Source organism: Microcaecilia unicolor, chromosome 10 (assembly GCF_901765095.1).
Source record: "Microcaecilia unicolor chromosome 10, aMicUni1.1, whole genome shotgun sequence".
Lineage (NCBI taxonomy): Eukaryota > Metazoa > Chordata > Amphibia > Gymnophiona > Siphonopidae > Microcaecilia > Microcaecilia unicolor.
Genome location: NC_044040.1, coordinates 53,797,253 through 53,806,028, shown reverse-complemented (window position 1 = coordinate 53,806,028; position 8,776 = coordinate 53,797,253). Strand labels below are relative to the sequence as shown.

General features: G+C 43.7%; 1 protein-coding gene across 1 annotated transcript in view; it reads left to right on the top strand.

Annotated features, from left to right (window-relative positions):
* Positions 1-8,776, top strand: part of CFTR (CF transmembrane conductance regulator) — a 442,294-nt gene that overhangs the window by 249,928 nt on the left and 183,590 nt on the right. The gene's annotated exons all lie outside the window — the stretch shown is intronic.

Genomic DNA, 8,776 nt, shown 5'->3' with positions numbered 1-8,776 from the left:
TCTAAAGGAGTGCCTACTAGAGTTTTCACAACGTTGATTTGCATGTGTCTTTGTTTTGTTCTTGGCTGCTCTTCATGTAGTTGCTATGCTTTATAATTATTAGTATTAAGATATGAAGTTTAGGATTGGGAAGATAGCACCCTAATTTATTTATATTCATAATGATTGATATAAATGTCTATATAAAATTAAGTGGCGCTATCCAGCTTCATTTGCTTTTTTTTTTTTTAGGACAAGCTGATCCAGTCCTGGTTCTGCTCACTTGCAATATTGCTTTTTGTTTGTTTGTTTGTTATTTTTGTTTTTGTTTGTTTTTACAGAAAATCAGTATTACAAATTCATGCATGCACTGGGGGAATACCTCTCATGAAAACATGAAGATAGCAACCCTAGTCTAGATAGAAAATCTAAGAAAAATACAAATTTATTGAAAAAAATAATTTTTACTTTGCTTTCTTCTCCAAAATTATAGAAATCTATAAACCATTCACACTTTTGGAGTAAAAAGAAATTTAATTGTCATCATTAGGAAACTGTGCACGCTCTACTGACTTTTCCCTGTGCTTATATTTATAATTGGTGAGGACCATGAAGCAAAATAACTTTTCACTGAAGACAAGCAGGATATTATTTTCACACCTGTGGAACAGCAAGATATCATCTTCCCATATGTAAGCAAGAACAACCAACAATGCCCTGAGCAGGAACAGCTCTCCAGCTTTGTACAAACTCTTTGAGAGAGTTCATCATGCATTCACACATCTTCCTGGCAGCCACTGTTGCAAGAGACCTAGCCAGTTGCCATTTTTCTGAGAAGCATAACAGTTACACTCTTCTAGTGCTCCTTCTCAGCTCGTCTGATTCAATTGTTGAAACATTTTTTGCAATATTTGCATTTGTGTAAGTTCTGTCGCAATTGTGCAGGACTTTTTTTCCTCCAATATCTGCTTTAGTTAGTTTTTCAGGTATTTATTTATTTATTTATTCTTTATTTTATTTATTTAACTTTTCAATTAACAATCATAAGAAACAAAGTCTACAATTTTTACAATCCTAAGAAAATAAAACAAAGGCAAAGTAGAAAATACAGGATAAATAAAAGTAAAGGCTAAAGAGCTGGCGTTCCTGAAGTACAGAAAAACTCAAGAAGAGAAACATGGAGAGGAATACCAGATGAAACTAAAAGACGCAAAGAGAGAGATACGTCTGGCAAAAATGCAAGCGGAAGAACAAATGGCTAGAAAGGTAAGGAGGGGTGCCAAAAATTTCTTCAGGTATATTAGTGAAAGGAGGAAGACAAAAAAGAAAATTGTGAGACTGAAAGATGCTGCAAACCGCTAGGTAGAAAATGATGAAGAAAAAGCAAATTTGCTAAACAGATACTTTGCTCTGATTCCACAGAAGAAAATCCTGGAGAAAGACCACAATTGACTGACAAAAGTACATATGAGAATGGAGTGGATAGAGCACCGTTCACGGAAGAGAGTGTGTATGAACAACTTAAAAATCTAAAAGTGGACAAAGCCGTAGGACCGGACAGGATCCACCCCAGGATATTGAGGGAGCTCAGAGAGGTTCTGGCGGGTCCTCTTAAAGATTTGTTTAATAAATCCTTAGAGATGGGAGAGGTTCCGTGGGAATGGAAAACGGCGGATGTGGTTCCTCTTCACAAAAGTGGTGATAGGGAAGAAGCTGGAAACTACAGGCTGGTAAGCCTCACTTTGGTTATTGGAAAAGTAATGGAAAAGATGCTGAAGGAAAGGATAGTAAATTTCCTAAAAGACAATAAGTTGCAAGATCCCAGACAACATGGTTTTACCAAAGGGAAATCGTGCCAAATGAATCTCATTGAATTTTTTGACTGGGTGACCGGAGAATTGAATCGTGGACGTGCTATGGACGTAATCTACTTAGAGTTCAGCAAAGCTTTTGACACGGTTCCCCACAGGAGGCTTTTAAATAAACTTGATGGGCTGAAAATAGGACCCGATGTGGTAAACTGGATTAGGAACTGGTTGACAGACAGACGCCAGAGGGTGGTGGTAAATGGAATTCGCTCAGAGGAGGGAAAGGTGAGTAGTGGAGTGCCTCAGGGATCGGTGCTGGGGCCGATTCTGTTCAATATATTTGTGAGTGACATTGCTGAAGGGTTAGAAGGTAAAGTTTGCCTTTTTGCGGTTGATACTAAAATTTGTAACAGAGTGGACACCCGGGAGGGAGTGAAAAACATGAAAAAGGACCTACGGAAGCTAGAAGAATGGTCTAAGGTTTGGCAATTAAAATTCAATGCGAAGAAATGCAAAGTGATGCACTTAGGGTGTAGAAATCTACGCAAGACGTATGTGTTAAGCAGGGAGAGTCTGATATGTACGGTCGGGGAGAGGGATCTAGGGGTGATAGTAGCTGAGGATCTGAAGGCGACGAAACAGTGTGACAAGGTGGTGGCCATAGCTAGAAGGTTGCTAGGATGTATAGAGAGAGGTGTGACCAGCAGAAGAAAAGAGGTGTTGATGCCCCTGTACAAGTCGTTGGTGAGGCCACACCTGGAGTATTGTGTTCAGTTTTGGAGGCCGTATCTTGCTAAGGATGTAAAAAGAATTGAAGCGGTGCAAAGAAAATCTACGAAAATGGTATGGGATTTGCGTTACAAGACGTGTGAGGAGAGACTTGCGCACCTGAACATGCATACCCTGGAGGAGAGGGGAAACAAGGGTGATATGATACAGACGTTCAAATATTTGAAAGGTATAAATCCACAAACAAACCTTTTCTGGAGATGGGAAGGCGGTAAAACGAGAGGACATGAAATGAGATTGAAGGGGGGGCAGACTCAAGAAAAATGTCAGGAAGTATTTTTTTCATGGAGAGAGTGGTGGATGCTTGGAATGCCGTCCCGCGGGAGGTGGTGGAGATGAAAACGGTAACCGAATTCAAAAATGCGTGGGATAAACATAAAGGAATCCTGTTCAGAAGGAAGGGATCCTCAGACGCTTAGTCAAGATTGGGTGGCAGAGCCAGTGGGGGGGAGGTGGGACTGGTGGTTGGGAGATGGGCCTTGTTCTGGGCAGACTTCTATGGTCTGTGCCCTGAAAATGGCAGAAAGAAATCAAGGTCAGGTATACACATAAAGTAGCACATAAGAGTTTAAATTGTTGGGCAGACTAGATGGACTGTGCAGGTCTTTTTCTGCCATCATCTACTATGTTACTATCCAGCTTATACTCGAAAGTGATCGCCGGCCATTTCCCGACATAAATCGGGAGATGGCCGGCGATCTCGGAAAAGCGGCAAAATCGGTATAATCGAAAGCTGCATTTTTGACAGCATCGCCGCTTTCCCGTCGCCTCGCCTGCAAAAGTTCAAAGGGGCATGTCGCCGGCTAAGCGAAGGCGGGACATGGGTGGGCATGGGCGTGGCTACCAGATGGCCGGCTTTCGCCGATAATGGAAAAAAAACCCAGCGATAAGCAATATTTCGCCGGGTTTACTTGGTCCTTTTATTTTCACGACCAAGCCTCAAAAAGGTGCCCCAACTGACCAGATGACCACCGGAGGGAATGGGGGATAACCTCACCATACTCCCCCAGTGGTCACCAACCCCCTCCCACACTAAAAAAATAAAATTAAAAACCTTTTTTGCCAGCCTGTATGCCAGCCTCAAATGCTGTACCCACCTCCATGACAGCAGAATGTGTTCTATCCTCCGACAGCCTTTCCCTGGTTGTGAGTGTGACACCTTTTTTGTTAGGTGCACTGCAGAGTCACTTCAGCAATGCATTGTGGTGGGTGTAGGGTACTGAGCTGTACTCCCATGCTGCTTTCCCCCCTGCTAACTGGGTCAGAGTGTGCCCTGTTTTACTTCTGTTAGTCCATGCGGTAGTGGCCATGTTTGTAAGCCAGTTTTAGATCCCTTTCATGTGTTACGGTAGCCACGTTAGAGAACTTAGTTATTACCTTGAATGTGGCTGAAAGAGGGCATTGTACAGCATTCTGCCAGCTCTGACCTACTGCTAATCTCAGTACCAGGGAGACTCTTTGCCAGTGGGGCACAACCTCTGATCTGCAGTTAACTGTGAGTAAACGTGCTTATTCAAATAAAGGACTTTTTCAAAGAGATTAGTCTTTAGGTGTCAACTGATGTGGCAAGCTTATACAGCAGCAACAAGTCCTGTCCCTGGAGCACTTTTAGTGGGTACCGCAGTGCACTTAAGGCAGGCGGACCCAGATCCATCCCCCCTACCTGTAACACTTGTGCTGGTAATGGGAGCCCTCCAAAACCCACTGTACCCACATGTCTAGGGTGCCCAGTTGGTGTCCTGACATGTCAGGGGGACCAGCGCGCTACAAATGCTGGCTCCTCACACGACCAAATGACTTGGATTTTGCCGGGTTGGAGATCGCCGGTATTTTTTTCCATTATCGCTGAAAAACAAACCCGGCCATCTCAAACCCGGCAAAATCAAAGCCATTTGGCCGGGCTAAACCGTATTATCGAAAAAAAATGGCCGGCCATCTTTTTCGATAATACGGTTCCAGCCAGCTGTAGCGCCGCCGCCACAATAGATCGCTGGCGACCTATTTGGCTGGTGACATTCGATTATGCCCCTCCACGTTAATTCAATCTTACAATTAGCCCACCATAAAGGAAATAAGGGAGCCAAGAAAAGGAAATATAAACTACTCAGAATAAATAATAAATCCTTTTTAAACTAAGAGGCCTTTTTACAAAGCGGCAGTAAGCCCAACGCGGGCTTACCACTCGCTAAAAGTGGTAGTTCCCTCCCTCAGCATGTGCCATTTCCATTGCTGCAAAAATATTTATATTTTTGTAGCACCAGTATCAGGGGCGTATCTGACCTGCGGCGGTAGGGGGGGCCAAGGCCAGAGTGAGGGGGCACATTATAGCCCCCCCCCGCCGCCGCCGCCGCCATTGCCGATCCCCCTCCCCCCAGCCGCTGCCATTGCCAACCCTCCCCCTCCGTTGCTCGCCTACCTTCGCTGGCGGGGGACCCCAACCCCCGCCAGCCGAGGTCCGCGTCCTCCTGCCCCTGCCGGCTGCCTTTAAAGAATTCCGTCAGCTGGCGGGGGACCCCCAACCCCCGCCAGCCAAGCTGAGGTCCTTTCATTTTTCCACCGAAGCTGGCGCCGACGAAAGTTTCTTTTGAGTCTGACGTCGCTGCACGTTGTACATGCAGGACGTCAGACTCAGAAACAGCTTCATTCTGCGGCCCCTGATGCCCCATGCAGATACGCCCCTGACCAGTATGTACCCAGCAGTAATCACTGCTTGGTTAAAGCGGGAGCCCTTGCCGCCACCTCAGTGAGTGGCGGTAAGTGCTCCCTCCCAAAATGGCTGCACGGCAAGTGCTTCACTTGCTACATGGCCATTTTTTGAAAAAAAAAAAGATCTGCCTTTTACCCTTTCTGGTAAAAGGGGGCCTTGGTGTGATCAAAAACGCACCAACACCAGCGCAGGCCCCCTTTTGCTGCAGCTTCGTAAAAGGACCCCTAAGTAAGAACACATCCTCCACTAGAACCCACCAGCTAGCCTTCAACAGTGGATATTAAACCTTAGTCCTCAACTCTTCCTTTGCCAAAATAAAGTTCAGGAATGATTTAGGATCTATAATAACTTTTACCCTCAAATAACAAAACACATTGACAAGGAACTTTTAGCACAAAATTCACACTAAGAACCAAGGCTCTAGGGCATAATGCCAAAAATTCTTGGCATCTCTTTTGCGTATCTCTAGACAAATCTGGAAAAACACGTACTTTATATCCCAAAACATCTCATTCATAAAACAAAAATACAAACGAAGAATATTATTCCTATCTGGTTTTAAAGCAAAAGTTACCAACAAGGTTGTTCTTTGGGTAACTTCAAGCAAGGACTCAAGAAACTCTGATAAGTTCATTTGGTCTTTCTGATGACTCCCTAAGTTCTTCACATTACCCAACATTAAATATTGGGCCTGAACAAGCGGTGGCAGAGTCTTCCGAGTAATTTTCAAGATCTCAGTAAAATACTGCTATATCATGTCAAATGGTGAAATGAGGAGATTTGGGAAAATTCACAAATCTAAGATTTTTCCTTCTTATTTGATTCTCCGGATATTCTGTCTTCTTAAAAGAGTTCAACTTATCCTTTAACAGAGCCAAATTAGTAACCTGAAGGTCAGCTAACTTAACCTCATAAGTACATAAGTATTGCCATACTGGGAAAGACCAAAGGTCCATCAAGCCTAGCATCCTGTTTACAACAGTGGCCAATCCAGGTCACAAATACCCGGCAAGATCCCAAAAATGTACAAAACATTTTATACTGCTTATCCCAGAAATAGTGGATTTTCCCCAAGTCCATTTAATAATGGTCTATGGACTTTTCCTTTAGGAAGCCGTCCAAACCTTTTTAAAACTCCACTAAGCTAACCGCCTTTACCACATTCTCTGGCAACGAATTCCAGAGTTTAATTACACGTTGAGTGAAGAAAACTTTTCGCCGATTCGTTTTAAATTTACTACATTGTAGCTTCATCGCATGCCCCCTAGTCCTAGTATTTTTGGAAAGCGTGAACAGACGCTTCACATCTACCCGTTCAACTCCACTCATTATTTTATAGACCTCTATCATATCTCCCCTCAGCTGCCTTTTCTCCAAGCTGAAGAGCCCTAGCCGCTTTAACCTTTCCTCATAGGGAAGTCGTCCCATCCCCTTTATCATTTTTGTCGCCCTTCTCTGCACCTTTTCTAATTCCACTATATCTTTTTTGAGATGCGGCAACCAGAATTGAACACAATATTCGAGGTGTGGTCGCACCATGGAGCGATACAAAGGCATTATAACATCCTCATTTTTGTTTTCCATTCCTTTCCTAATAATACCTAACATTCTGTTTGCTTTCTTAGCCACAGCAGCACACTGAGCAGAAGGTTTCAACGTATCATCAACGACGACACCTAGATCCCTTTCTTGGTCCGTGACTCCTAACCTTGCATGACGTAGCTATAATTTGGGCTCCTCTTTCCCACATGCATCACTTTGCACTTGCTCACATTAAACGTCATCTGCCATTTAGACGCCCAGTCTCCCAGTCTCGTAAGGTCCTCTTGTAATTTTTCACAATCCTCCCGCGATTTAACGACTTTGAATAACTTTGTGTCATCAGCAAATGTAATTACCTCACTAATTACCCCCATCTCTAGGTCATTTATAAATATGTTAAAAAGCAGCAGTCCCAGCACAGAGCCCTGGGGAACCCCACTAACTACCCTTCTCCATTGAGAATACTGTCCATTTAACCCTACTCTCTGTTTTCTATCTTTTAACCAGTTTTTAATCCACAATAGAACACTACCTCCTAACCCATGACTCTCCAATTTCCTCTGGAGTCTTTCATGAGGTACTTTGCCAAACGCCTTCTGAAAATCCAGCTACACAATATCAACCGGCTCCCCTTTATCCACATGTTTGTTCACCCTTTCAAAGAAATGTAGTAGATTGGTGATGCAAGATTTCCCTTCACTAAATTCATGTTGACCTCCATAGATCTAATATGGTTAGTATGCTGCTCCAGAGTCTTATCATGAGCAGCAATAGCTCCAGAAACCTGATTCATCTGAGTAGAGATTTCAGTTACTTTAAGAAAAGAATTGTTGAGAGTCTATAAGGCCTCCCATTATAGAATCCATGGTGACAATATTAGGTCTTACCAACTCCAGCAGCTTCAGAGGCATAAACTGCAATGACTCGGGTAGCCAAGATGGCGGCAGTGTAAGTCGCACCTGCTGTATGCTTCTGGCTTACCAAGGCTGTTTTCTATGCTTGGCTATCCTCTAATCCCTGGACAGTGATATGGGGAGAAAGAGGAAGGGATCTGAGCGACGGATTCCCTCTGCCCCTGCTTTCTCTTCTAGGCTGCTGCAGACGACTCTCAAAAGCTTTAGTGCTTCCACTCCAGTTCCACTCCAGTTTCACCTTTGGCTATGCTTCCGGGTTTGTTCAGCGGCAGCAGTGGAGATGGTGTCTCTTTGAGCCTTGGATATAAGAAAAGAGGGGGAAACTAAAGTCCAAACAAAAAAACAGCACCACAGGCCTTTAAAAATGGACCACAGTTCTTTAACGAATGAGCCTTGACAAAAAGACCTGACACGGGCCATGTTTCGGTGACTAGCACCTGCGTCAGGGGTCACAGTGATGACGTGGAAAACTTGGGGAATAACTCGAATATATTCCTCTACAATATATTATTCCTTAACCCACGTCTCATATAGTAAAAGCTGCAAAGCAACAAGGCACTTTCACTTTCTGTATCCAAACGTGTCGGATCTTTTTGTCTAGGCTCATTCATTAAAGAACTATGTTCCATTTTTAAAGGCCCGTGGTGCTGCCTCTTTGAGCCTTGTCATACAGACAACACCTCCGCAGCCAGCAATTGCTTATGTGGCAGGTGGACAGAGTCAAGGGTCAGCTGGAAGTGGACCTTTTCCTGACTCACTAGAGGAATCCCTTGTGGTGATTTCTGTGTCACAAGTTGTTTCATCAAGAGAGGAAGAAGTGCAACAGATACAACACACTGTGAATTTTTTTGGGCAGCCCTCTTTTAGCCTCAGTAGGGAACTTAGTTGGTTATTTTTCATCATCAAGTTGTTTCATTTTGCTGTGGCTATTTTTCCAGACGTGTCCTAGACAACAGTTCCTAGTGGTTTTAAGAAGTGTTTTCCATGCAACAAAAGCATATCCATAATTGATACCCATTCTTGTTGTTTTCTGTGTT